Genomic DNA, 13,697 nt, shown 5'->3' with positions numbered 1-13,697 from the left:
AGTGGAATGAACTCTTGAGGCTACGAAGAACTGGAGCAAGTTCTCTGACCTTAATGTAATGAATCCGGCAAGGAGAAGACGGAAGAGACAGAGAATAGGCTTGAGCCCCCTTTTCCGAACCATTTGCAACTACATTTCTCTTGAGGGTTGAATGAGTGGCGTAAAATCTTCCGTAGCAGCTCTCTTGGTCAGATTCTATTCTCTACCTTCCGCGTCCAAATTGGACTTCTTTCTTGGGTCAGATATATGCAATCTTAGAAGACTCTCAATCATTAATATAAGATTAAGGTGCTACGCCATATGATACCTAGAACGGTAGCAGCAGCTAAAGTGTGATCGTCCCGGACCCCGTACGGCACCTTCTTCTATATGTGATTTTTTCCCGTACTCATGCCCTCCCAGAGCAGGAGACAGAGGCTTGCTCACATCCGCAAGGAAAAGAGTGAAAGTGACGCTTTCAAGCTCTAAAGTAAAGAAGACCCCGAGGGGTGAAAAGACCCTTTCAATGGTTAACCGAAAAGTAATTGACTTAACCTTTGATCAGGTTTCACTGCGATGAACGTATGGAGAATCTCAGTCACCGACTCCCCGGACCCTCTCTTAAGGGCTGTGATGTGAGTTGGAGAACGACTCTTTCTACGCTGTGGAGATTGAGACGCTCCACTCCCCACTATTCCAGACATCCTTCATCAGGATATCATCAGATATCATTTTTCACTCTGCATCGTCATCGATGTAATAAAAAGAATCGTAAGACTCTTCCCGCATCATACTTATCAGCTTATTCCCGGACCCTCTCTTCAACCCGATCGTAAACATCCCTGAAATCGATTTCCTTTGAATCGACCACTTGAATCTTTGGTCAATTGACCGTAGTCGGATTTATCTTCTCTAACAAATTCATAAAACCTCAATTCACAATCTGTGGATCGCGGGTAGGGCTCCGATAATACTGTAGTTGCAGCGAAGGTTTGACCGATGCTATTCGACTTATGAAAAGGGGGAAAGAGTGCTGTCGACCATCTACTCAGAAAAGGGAAGAGATTCTATACCCCCTTACTATATATTTGGCAGAAGTAGTCAATCTTTCACTCTGGTTCGGGAGGGAAAGCAATGGAGGCTATTAAGTGACTTCTAACCGCGCCTACCACACTCTTTCCATTCAGCCTAGCGGGAAGGATCGACGATCGACGAACGAGAACCGTATAATAATGGGCGTCACACTGCGGTCTGGACCGAATTGGATTCTCCTTTTCCTTGAAAAAAGGACGGGATAACTCAACTCTGACTCACGCGTGAGCCCAGCGATTAGATCGGGCGATCCAGATGATTGAAGCTTTGCGAATGCCGGATCTCTCATCCCCTTCATAGAGGACCCCGAATGGTTCGCCACTCCCTTGAGAAAGGAGGATTCCCACTTCCATAGTAGCAGGCATAGCTATGAGGCCCGTTCCTTTTCCGCCCAATCGATCCGTAGAGTGCCGCCGATCCAAAGATGAAAGATAAGACAGACAAAAGAAAGACAGAAAGAGCTCAGGCCGCGAAGCGAAGTTGAACCATAAAAGCAGTGAATGTGCGATGTTGTGCCATTATCGGCACGGAGTGCTCGTACTTACTTGGGCTTGTGCTGATGTAGCACACACTACTCTTCTTCTGATCTTGCTTGTTGAACCACTATCTTATCTTATAGTCTAGGACGCGAAGGTCTATGCCTCGGCTTGAATATACTATCAAGTGGTGCAGAATTTTGAGATCGGGTGCACTAACCGCTTTTATAATTTATTATAGTATGGGGACAAAAAGCAGTAATAGTTGCTGGGCTCTTCTATTAGTTCTTGCCTTATGCCTTCTGTTCAAGTTGCTTGTGTTAAGCTACAATTTGATATCTGCTACTTCCATTGGCTCTTGAAGCCTAAAAATCAATATAAATCGAGAAAGCGCAACTCTCAATAAAGCAATTTACTATATGATATGGCGACAATTACTTACTAGGTTTTTGGCGCAAATCTTCTCTTATAGTACATTGTCTACGCGACTTCAATTTACTTATTTTATCAATAAAGCCCGGTCCTACTATATATTAAGTTCGTAATACTATAATTTGCTGCGAGTAATAATAATAATAATAAGTGAGAAAGTCTTGTATTCGACGCGGAGCACTACCTTTTGGAAATAAAGAACCGAGGACCTATTCACAGAGAGAGTAGAGAGGAGGAGCGATGAGAATAGGAGAGCCCAATAAAAGACTCATATAATTGCTCTACAAATCTTTCCCTATGCTATGGTTGCAACAAACCAATCTTAGCTTGCAAGAGCTTTTAGCGTCTATAAGTAATACCGGTAATGAGCGTAAGCTTTTCATTCGCTGAAATATAGACTTGAACGCCATCTAATATAATTGAGCTCTTTCCTAAACGCAAATAATGAGCTTTAGCCATCTAATATAATTTCGCGAGAGAACGAGAAAGAAAGATATGAAATATATACTTGAACTTAAATTCTCCCCATTTATCCTTCATGAATCTAGATCTGTATTGTGGTATGGAGAGCTTGGTTCTTTCTTAGGGTCCCCCTCTTTTAGCCCTCTCCTTAAAGAAATACAGGTATAAAGGCGAACTATTTCCTACTATCTCCCGTATGGTCGATCCCTTACTATAATACCCTCCGGTCTAGCTATTTTATACCCCCACTTAGCCGGTCGATCCCTCAGTTCTCTCGTCCCTCTCGCATACGCTCGAGGTATTTTATATACCCTCTCTCTCCTGTATTCAATGTAATTGATCAACTTTAACTTTCGTTTCTCTCATTTAGTTTTAGCGAACTGGTTTAAGCGAAAGACAGTTTATTGTAGTTTTCTCTTTCTGGTTTAAGCGAAAGACAGTTTATTGTAGTTTGTGAATTCAAAGCGGTATAGTTCATTCATTCAAAAGCGGTATATATAGTTCGTTCATTCAAAGCGTTTACTACCGTATACTCAAAAGTTCGAATCGAATTATGCATAAAAGTGTTCGACCAGGCCGCTCGCATCTTCTCTTCTCTTCGTTCGTTAGTTCGACCAGATCGCTCTTCGTTACGAGTAAAGAGTAATTAATAGCGCTTAAGCCCTCTCTCTCCCTCTAGCGTATCCGCTTCGATCTATTTTATAGCGTCGTTCCACTCGGTCCTATTGGTCGATCCCGTATAGGGAATACCCATATTGTAGGTATTTCGAGCTATTACATACCCATATATATATTTCGTAAGTTGCAATAGGGAGATTGAAGAATGATAGGTGAGACCATAGTTGGGGCGAAGAGCTGAGACGAATAGGCGAAGTGGTGGATCTGAAGTATTGAATGAGCTTTCGCAAAAACTCTCTCTATATTTGAATGAACGAAAGTGAGCTAAAACTAAATTCTTCCTTAATTGCCGATTACACATATGAGCGAAGAACGCAAATAATGAGCTGACGCTTTCACTAGAAATATAAAGAGTTGAGTTGGGCTATCCGATCGACTAACTATACTTGAATGGCTGACTAACACTATTAACTTGAACTGTATATAGGGTATTTCGAGCAAAACTTCTTATATGGGGCGGTAATAACTACCAACCTGCCGTTCGGAAACTGCTGCGAGCGGAAGTTAGCAAAAACTAAATTCGAGAGTAAACGCTTTGAATTCACTCGAACGGGGAGATCCGCTAAAACTATAACTAAATAAAGAGAAAGAATTTCGATAGCATAGAGAGTCCTCTGCTCGGAGGAGATTGATTCAACATAAATAAGGAATAGTTTTCTCTATAAATATGTCTCTCTTCTCAGACGCTTACTCGGCTCTTCACTACTCTAGATCTTGAACTCTTGGAATTCACAATTTCCTCTCTTACTACGCACGCCCTTAATTGCCTACAAGGAGCTCATCAAATTTAGCCAATAGGCTCGCCCAATAAAAGACTCATATAATTGAACCAACCCTATGCTATGGTTGCATACCGAACAAACCAATATTAGCTTGCTTGAGCTGTAAAGGCTTAAAAACTCACTACTTGCTATACTTTCTTTGCTTTATATCTTGATCCTGCTGCTGCTTCCCTAGACGGAGAGGGACGAAAGGGCTAGTTTGAAAGTAAGTAAGAGGGAATCAAAATGAGTATTCTATAATCTATGTTTGTGACCTTAATAAAGAGTAGTTTGCCACTGGAGAGTATACAACTATGGTAATTCAGTAAGGCGATCCTTTATAAAATAAAATACTGTTGAGGGAGAGAGGGCCGTTTCACGTTCCATAAGGTGTTCTAACTATAAAAAGCCTTCGGGGCGGTCTTTTCACTCGTCCCTTATTATCTGCGGATACTAACGCGCTCAGTTCTTCTGCTTGGACCACCCTTTCTTTTAAGAAGACAGAAGTTCTCCCTCTTCTGCCTGCAAGCTCTCAACATATGTTGACTCTTCTCTTTCGTGCGATTCTTCTTGGCATCTCATCTCCTTGGGCTTCAAAGCCATACCACTAATTCCGTCTAAGATAATTGGCCTGAGCATGGAGGTTCCTATTGATTGAGTCGCCCACCCCACTAATTCTAGTTCTCACTCGTTCCTCTCTTTCCCGCATCTCGTCTGGGGATTTTATTAGTCCTTCTTCTGCCGTTCGTGCCTTCCATTAGGAGTCATCCTCATCCCGTTCACTCTTTTCTTTAGTTGAAATGTCCGCTAGATTGCTAGCTAAACACATAATTTTATGTTGAACTACGGGTGTCCATTTGAGTCTGACCCTGAAAAAAGCACTATCTCATTATATCAAATAGTTGTTGCTATCTTTCTTCAAGTCAAGTGAGAGATTGGCTTTGAGAAGCCATGGGCCTGCTTTAGCCGGTATACTGATCGACGTCAGAACCCTTTTTCAAGCTTAATGAGCAGCAAAGCGGACGGGGATATCTTGTGTTTTCTCATCCAGAGTAAGAAAACACCCGAAGCAAATAAAAGTGATAACTACAACAATTTCGGACCTCAGCAAGAGTTCATTCCGAAGAGCGATCAACTTGAATTCAAGAACTTAGTGTTCTCTACGTTCAATTTCAATAAATTTCACTGAAGTGCCCATGGGGAGATCAACTTTTTCTCACTTCAGGAACCCTTCCTTAGGGAAAAGAGGGTTTATGCCAAAGGAGATAAATTGCCCCAAAGGCGTAGACTAACTGTATATAATATAAGATAAGTACCTCTGCTATGCAGAGGCAAATAAATAGCCTTTGGGGCTATTTACGACTAGGGGTTTCTAACTTTTGTCTCACTTCTTGAACCTCTCCTTCCAGTACCTTCCAGTCGAGTAAGTCGCTTTGCTCTTCCCTTTCCTTAGGGTATAAGATAGCTCGACCATAAGGGAGAGGGGAAATAGGGTTCACTGATTTTCCCCATGGTGAGCATAACTTTTTTTAATTTGATCTCACTCCCCTATGGGAAAAGAGACTTTATGCTCAAAACACGGGGTTTCTAACTTTCTTTCTTATATTCGAGCTCAATATTAATTAGACGAGCGCGTCGTTATCCTCGCACCTTCTACTTATATTATATTATAAGCAATTGTTATATAATAACTCTCCTGAAGCTTTGATTTGATAGTTCTTACTCGTCCCTCCTCTTCTTCGTCTTAGTGAACATAGAACTAGCTATGCGGCGCCACTTTTTTCTTTACGGAGCAGTTATCCCAGGAAATATAGTGGATGCCTTGCGATAATAGTGTTTTCCTGAAAAGGCAAATTCACCCTTCTTCCTGGTGAGCCGTGGCGTACGGGGACCTAAGTCAATTGTTAATTTATGAAGGACCAGATGCCCAATCCTGGATCTCTCATGATCGGCTCTAGAGATTCCGTTGAATTCCTGGGTTCACTCCCGATCCCACTTCGTACCGACAGTCTCGGGCATAAGGTTAACCATTCACTCTACCCGGCTTAGTGTAGCAGCTGACGACAACTAGTTAGACCTGAACCCTTACTCCTTTACCACCTGCCACAATGGATGGTGGCCTTCTCTGTGGAGTCGGAAAAGGGGGTCTTAAAAAAGCTACCAAACGACCACTCGTTCCCCAACTGTCGCCGAACGCAAGATAAAGAAATAATATAAGAGACAAGCGCTTTTGACCAGTGAACTCATATCACATGGAATGAACTTGAACTTAATCTTAAACCCTTCCGTTCTCACTCAACATCTTAATCTGTTTTATCGCCTGATCTCCTTCTACCCTGCTGGACCCCACTTACCCTACGCTTGCCTTGAAACACCATTTAAACTCTTGTCTACCCCTCCCTACTTTCGCTTCCTGTCTTGCTTTTTTTTTTTTAACTTTACCATTGTCCCTACTACTCGTACATTCGCTTTATCTTTGGTCGTCCCCTCGAGAACCCCCCTACTTTGCTGAAGTGATCAGCACTGGCACTAGGATTGACCGTGCTATCATAAGGCAAAGACTCACTTTTACGGAACGAAAAACACAACACAAACCCGGAAGAAGGGACGTAAACCCAGTCCTTTGGGCGTGGTAGAGTCCCACGTTCTATTAGATAATAGATTATCTAGCGGGAAACTCACCTCCGATCTCTTGTTGTATATGATATGGAAAACATGTTCTTAGCTACCTATCTTACCTTAAAGATGAAGCCAAGCAGCTCTGGGTACGGCACAGCCTGAATGCTATGTTAAAGTTAAAGGGATGAGATCCCCTCCTCTTGTCCAGTTACCATTCTGAGTGGGGGACTGCGAAAGTAAATTCGGGAAGGAACCTGTAAACTCGTTGAGTTCCGGAAGCTACTAACTTGTAAGCGCTATGTACTACAAGAAACATGATCGAAGTGAAGTGAAAGGACCGCTGGCTACGGATATGACTCCTTTCGGGGGTGTAGAAGCGATAGGTTGCGCGGACACGCCTCTCCCTGTCCCCATGCCATATCTATACAGCGACGGTTGGCTCCAATAGGGTATAAGCTATAGTGGATGGTTTAAGTCGATAATCTTACTTTCCGGTTGGATCGATTTTCTCATATACTATACCGGTTCAATCTGAGCTGGTAGAGCGACCCTCGGGTAGGTCTATAATCAAATAGGTTCTCAATTAGTATAGGAATAGAAAGTAAGTAGTTATGAGTTTAGCCATTCCTGTCTTCAGTGAAGCTATCTCTATGCGGTTTCATTGATACGGCGGCCTCTCAAATTAACGAGAAGAGCATAAGAAACTCAGATGGAGTTGCTAAGTAAGCAGCATACTAGATTTTGGTATATAGTTCTTGTGTTGTAAGGGCACCCTTTGTTTCCTTTGTTGTCCAGAAGGGATCTCGATACGATACGAACGGATCGGACAGGGAACTTCTATAACATCTCTTTCCACTCATTCATCATACTATAAGTCAAAGTAAGGGCATGGGGGGGCTGGCTCGGAATAAGAACTTAAATCGGTGTCGTGGTGGTGCGGAGAGATAGCTATTTCTCGTATAGAATAAAATGGAGCCGCAGACCCATTAAGATGCGAACCGATCGACCGCTATCTAATCTAAGAAAGAGATAAAAGTAGTTCTTCTATCTTATCTATCGTTCAAGGGCAAGGTACGAAGATGTAGCGGCTTGCCTAGATGTATTTCCCACGTAGCTCGTCGGTCAAACCTCCCTTCTCAAAGTGTCAGAAAGACTCCGGTATGTAGTGTAGTGTAGCGAGCTAGGAGCCCATCATCGGGGCCGGGCCATAAACGAAGAGAACGTAAGGGACGAAAAGTGCTCGACCATAAGGGAGAGGGACGAGTGAGAACTATCATTTAGGGAGGCAAAAACTAATATAGAATTGTAGACTACTTTCGATCTGCTCGGAACAAATTACATTCAAATTTGCCCTCTCCTTAGAACTTACTAAATTAAGGGCGAGCTATTTAATACCCTCGGAACTTAAAACATTCCTAAGATTCCTCCCCTAAAAAGATTCTTCCCTTCATTCTGACGTTATTCTTCTCTCGTTTTTAAAAAGAATTTTCATTATCTCGTTCGCTTCCCCTCTTATTACTAGAGCTATTGAGGACCCTCTCCTTCCAGTTCCTTCCAGTCTTCAGTATTTTATACTGTTCGACTATTCGTCTCACTATTTTATACCCTCTCCTTTCAGTCGTACATGAGCTATTTCATACTATCTCCCTTATACTATGGTCGATCCCTAAAATTATGTTACACTACACTATGGTCGGCCCTCTCTCTCTCTCTCCCTTATGGTCGAGCCATCTTACTTCATCTCCCTATTGGTCGATCCCGTCGTTATACTCGGCCCTCTCCCTCCGGTCTCACTATTGAATAGCCTCTCCCTGACTTACTAACTGGCGAGCTATTTCATACCCGAAGCAGAAGCCGGTCTCCTTTCCCAGAGATCTGAAGCCGGGAAGATAAAGAAGGTAGCTACTGGGAAAGAAAGAAAGGCAGAGAGTTTTAGCTTAATGAACGATAGTTTTTGCTAACTTACTATAAGGGCTTTCCTTTCTTTGTGCTTAATGAACTAAAGTTTTAGCTTTCGAACCCTCAAGAGAAATTTAAATAGAGAATTCGTCCCTCTCCCAATAGGGAAGATGGAGAGAGAGAGGGAGATAGTATTCAATAGCTCTACTTACGTTCTCACCTTGGACTGACCCTTATGTTGAATCTCGTCCGAGCAGAGGACTCTCTATGCTTCAGCTCGTGCGTCATTATACGGCACTTTATTCAGGTTTCGATCTCTATCTTTCTGGTATAACTCTTCCCTCTGGTCTATCTATCTTAACTTTAAGTTTTCGCTCTTTCTCGTTTAAGCTATCTTAATTTAGTTTTAGCGGTCTATCTTATCTGAAAGTTTTTGCTTTCTGTGGAATCTTGATACGTGCTCACATAGCTGGCGAGTGTATTAGGATTTGGCATTGCTTGGATGCCAGTGCTTAAGCTTATTGTACATCTATCTCTATTTCTGGTCGATCCGATGCATTGCGTGGAGGTGCCGTGCTTAGGAGTTCAGTACTGGGATTCTGTCTTCTGATTGACTTCCGCCAGTTCAAGCTCTCTTCTAGCAATAGGTCCAACCCCCTCCACGTCGCTTTAATAAAGAAAAGAAGTAGGATACGCAAACTATTATTATCTGTAATAATATGAATTTAGTCCATCTCCTTAAATTACAGTATGGCTTCGCACTGTCCTTCCCTCTCCCGTCGGATAGTCTAGAGCGTAGCGTCGTAGTTTCAATTGCTACTCCTTCCTTTTCTCGCCTTATCTGGTCTTTTATCTCCCTTTTTCAGATCTACCCCTTTTTCCTTACGTTCAACTCAATTACGGCGTACTTACGTTCATTAAGGGACGTCAAGTGCGAAGACCTGCGGGAGAGGGCGTACTGTTGCACTTATTTGATTATAGTTATCCATTCACTCTTTCCATGAACTCGTACATTCGTACCTCTCTTAGAAAAAGAAGATAGTTTTTGCTTTCGTTAAACTCAATTAGTCAATAGCTACGCTATTTACGACTATCCGGGCGAGCCCATTTTATGCCCTCTCGCTATCGCTCGAGCACTTATCGTCTATCTCCCTCTCTTTATATGCTCGAGCTCTTTCGCGACCCTTTAGGTCTCTCCCTCTCCCTATGGTCGAGCTATTTCATACCCTCGTTCCTCGTCCCTCTCGCATACCATAACGCTCGAGCTATCTGACGATACTCCCTCTATATCCCTATTTGGTCGATCCCGTCGTTCTCACTCGGCTCTCTCCTTTTCAGTCGAGCCATCTCTTCTGCTATCTTCCCTATCGGTCGATCCCTCATTTCATTCGTCCCTCAATTACTAACTTGACTTATCATTTCTCAACTGTAGCTCATTTCGTTTTTGCGGAAATAACTCATACTTTTAACATTAATTCATGCATTGACCGAGTTAGACTAATCCGCCGGATGAATGCCCTGATCAGCTCCTTACCTCGAACTGGCACTGGACAGGACAGGCTGCTCAACCTGAAACCCTTACGGTGAGGCAGAGACAGACATCTATCTCGATTCCTATGTTTGACCATTCCCAGTAGTAGCTAGAGGGCAACCAAGAGCTATTAAGCTATTTAGCGAAAGCAAAAAACGAAAGATAGAATGAAAACAGAGTGATACTTAAGACCGTTCATTAGAAAGCAAAAACTGATAGGAAAGTATAGAGAATTCACGAAAGAAACGCTTTTAATTGCAATTGCCGTAAGTTGTTGGGGAGTGAGAAAACTGAGATACTGTAGGCTATGTTGGGCCTTTGAGCGTAAGTGTCTTTACGAGTGAGAACGTACTTGCCATCTAATATAATTTCGTTTGCGTAAGTGTATTTCCGAGTGAGAAAACAGAGTAGATCCGCAAAAAACCAGAATAAACGAAAGATAGCAAAAACGAACTGAAAGAACAAACTATAAGAAATTTTGCTAAGAAAGAAAGAGCGCTTTGAATGAATAAACTAGAACGTGAATAAACCGCTAAAACTATATCTAGCTAAAACTATCACTTGGGAAGTACGAGGAGAACGAAAGAATGAGCGAAGAACGCTACAGGAAAGAATGAGCTTGAACTAGAGAGTTTCTAAGGGAAACGAAAGCTAAAAGCTTGAACTAGAGAGTTTCTAAGGGAAACGAAAGCTAAAACGGTTCGTAAAGTATAAGAGCTATCGCTAAAACTATTTCAACTATCGTTAGCGAAAGATAGCGAAGAACGAGAAAGAGCTGATGAATAAAAGCTAGAACTGAGAAGTCCCTACCTTACCTCCCAACTCTCCGGTTCATGTAAATAATCCAAGAAGCATGAGCCTGATCGATGTCCAAGAAGCTAGATAAAGAATAGAGAATTAGCCTCCAAGAAGCATGTAGGTTAATAAGCTTGAGTCCAAGAAGCTATAAAGAATAGAGAATGAGAGGATAGTATGGTGAGGTTTAGTCTAGTAAAGTCATGAAGATGATAGCTTGAGTCCAAGAAGCTTAGTTAATAAGGGAGGTAGTTTTAATGCATAGGAAGTTTTAAGGCAGAGGATGTTTAATGCTGTGGAAATACACTATACCAGTAAATAAAAGTATAGAGTAGTACCCAACTCTCCGGTTCAACCGTTAGACATAAATACACCTGATTGAACTTAACTTAAAAATTACCTTACTAACCGGATCCTAGTCATACGTACGGAAATTATCAAGGTACATATCCTAAAACGGAATGCCTCTTATTGACCCCTTATCTCTCATTATTGGTTGATGAAACTTTCGGGTAAAAAACACAAAACAATTATAGTTAAGAATTTATAAAAGACCCAACTCAAATAAATGTAATTAAACAATTTATAAAAGTGAAAATACACTACCAATGTCGGATCCCCTTTAGAGGTTTATTTTACTTTCGGTTCGTTCCTATTGTGGGTTCCCTTCCTTATTAATGTAGAACTTCCCCAGCCAAGGTCTAAGAACTCTTCCTCCCCAGGTTCCAGTGTTTACTTACTTTACTTTATCAGTCAATCCCCATGCTGTAAGCACGCAATCCCACTTTTCAATATATTAAAAAGGTGTTTTAGTACAGTATTCTTATCCGTAAATCCCAGGATAGCTGAATTTAGGCCCCTTACCCAAAAGCCATTTAATCCTGAATTCTTTCTTATTGTATATAATGTGATCAATAAATTCTAAATACAAGTCTATGAGTATAAAAGAAATCCCTTGTAGGTTTAGTTTTAACGACACCCTTTTATTTAAGGGATCACCATCAACAATAAGTTCTTTTACAAATAAGGATTTCAACAATAGCACTCTCGAACCTTTTATAGTTACCATGAGTATCTAGCCTCCTCTCTAGCCTCTTTAGTCAGACTCCACCCTTTAGCAAGAGCACGACCGTACTACCGGAAGCTGCATTACTTACTTCTATATCCTTACCATGCATTACTTCTATCCTTAGGCAGTTTCTCCGCTTCACACTAACCTTCGCCCTTCATCATAGGCATCGGTCTCACTCGTTCCCTTCCTCTCACTATCAGTCCTTCGTCAGGCTTTAAAGAGGGTATAGCGCATAGGCTTTAAAGAGTAACCCTTTCAGTATAGCGCATAGGCAATACCCGGGTCCCTTATAAGTATAGCTAGACTCGGCATGGGCAAAGCGCCTCTTCTATATATTCTTCTATATATATATATATAAGGAGTAGGCCAACAGATAGTCAATGATTTCAGAACTTAATTATTTCATAACTCATAAACCTTTATCATAAGTTTCTCCCAGTTCATATAAGCAGTACTTGGTTAAAAAAGTAAAATGCTTTAAAGCCCCCAGTGTGCCCGAAGCTTTATTAGATACCAAGTCATCCATAAAAGCAAACCTTATCTAATTAGGATGGAATGCCATTAAATCAGGTAATCTATCTCCATTATCGTACACCTTTTAAAGGTTTCAGTTTCAAAAAAGAGAATCTTTCTCCGCGTATGCGAATGATGTATAAGAATTTACGCATCGGAGGCCTTGCAGCCGATCCACCTTATGGCAAAGGAAAAGATGATCTTATCCAAAAAATCCTATTTCTTTCGACTATTTCTTTCGAGCGAGTAGAAAAAAGGAGGGGGCGGTGGGAAGGAAGCGAGAAAGTAGGGTTTATCGGGACCCATGTTACGAGCTTATGGAATACAATGGGATCTTCGTCAAATTTAGAATGATGAGTGTGACAATGAGGAAGTCAAAGATGGAGCTTAGTACGAATGGGTGAAGGAATCCATTCCAATTATTCAACAGGCTCTAGAAGGAAGGAATGACTGGCGCTTTGGTAGAGCAATCCATTCCGAATTCATTCTTACTAAGAAAGAAAATTAAACCTTTACTTTACCTTTACTTTACCTTGTCGGTCGAAAGAATAACTTAAAGAATAACTTGATGAAAGAGTGGAATTAGGAATTGATTTGATAGGAGACAATAGCATTTTGCCTTGGAAAATTCGTCCATTCTTGCGAATTCTTCCTCAAAAAACTAGTTCAAAGAATTAAATTGGCTGATAGCATGACGATACTAGGTAGTATAGATCTCATTATGGGATAAGTTGATCGTTGAAATTATAATACGACAGAAGTACAAACTATCCATTCTTATTTTTTTTAGATCGGAATCCTAAAAATAGGTATATGGGCTCATTAGGATCTTGAGACCTTTATCAATCCTTATATTGGGAATTACTTACAATAGGGTATGGGTACTATTCATTGTGTGGTTAGAAAGAAAGATATCTGCAGCGCTACAACAACGTATTGGGCCTGGCTGTCTCCCCTTGGGAATGATTCAAGCTCTGGCAGATGGAACTAAACTACTTTACTTTAAAAAGAAGATATTCTGCCGTCTAGAGGAGATGTTCGTTTGTTTAGTATTGGACCGTCTATATACGTCATATCGATCAAACTAAGTTCTTTAGTAATCCGCGTCTTGTTTTAGCCGATCTCTTAATAGGTCTTTCTTTATGGATCGCCGTTTCAAGTATTGCTCCGGGTATGGATCGAATAAGAATCTTTTTCAGGTGGTCTGCGAGCTGCTGCTCAATCCATTAGTTATTCAATACCATTAACTATGATGTGTATTATCAATATCTCGTAGTGTGATATTCGTTCACTTGTACCTGATCGATGTCGGAATTTTCGATTGAGAAAGCGGCAGGTCAGCTCGCCCCCCCTATAGGTGTGCCTTGCGAGGTCGTAGCTCGTTCGCC

At 41.5% G+C, this 13,697-nt stretch overlaps 1 pseudogene; it reads left to right on the top strand.

Annotated features, from left to right (window-relative positions):
- The first annotated feature begins 12,435 nt into the window (after positions 1–12,435).
- On the top strand, positions 12,436–13,051 carry LOC141818345 (NAD(P)H-quinone oxidoreductase subunit H, chloroplastic-like; annotated as a pseudogene).
- Positions 13,052–13,697: the final 646 nt, after the last annotated feature.

Source organism: Curcuma longa, unplaced genomic scaffold (assembly GCF_044706935.1).
Source record: "Curcuma longa cultivar G26 ecotype Majalengka, Jawa Barat unplaced genomic scaffold, ITB_CL_G26_1.1 contig_24464, whole genome shotgun sequence".
Lineage (NCBI taxonomy): Eukaryota > Viridiplantae > Streptophyta > Magnoliopsida > Zingiberales > Zingiberaceae > Curcuma > Curcuma longa.
The sequence above is the reverse complement of the archived record's forward strand: the minus strand, read 5'-3'. Positions and strand labels throughout refer to the sequence as shown.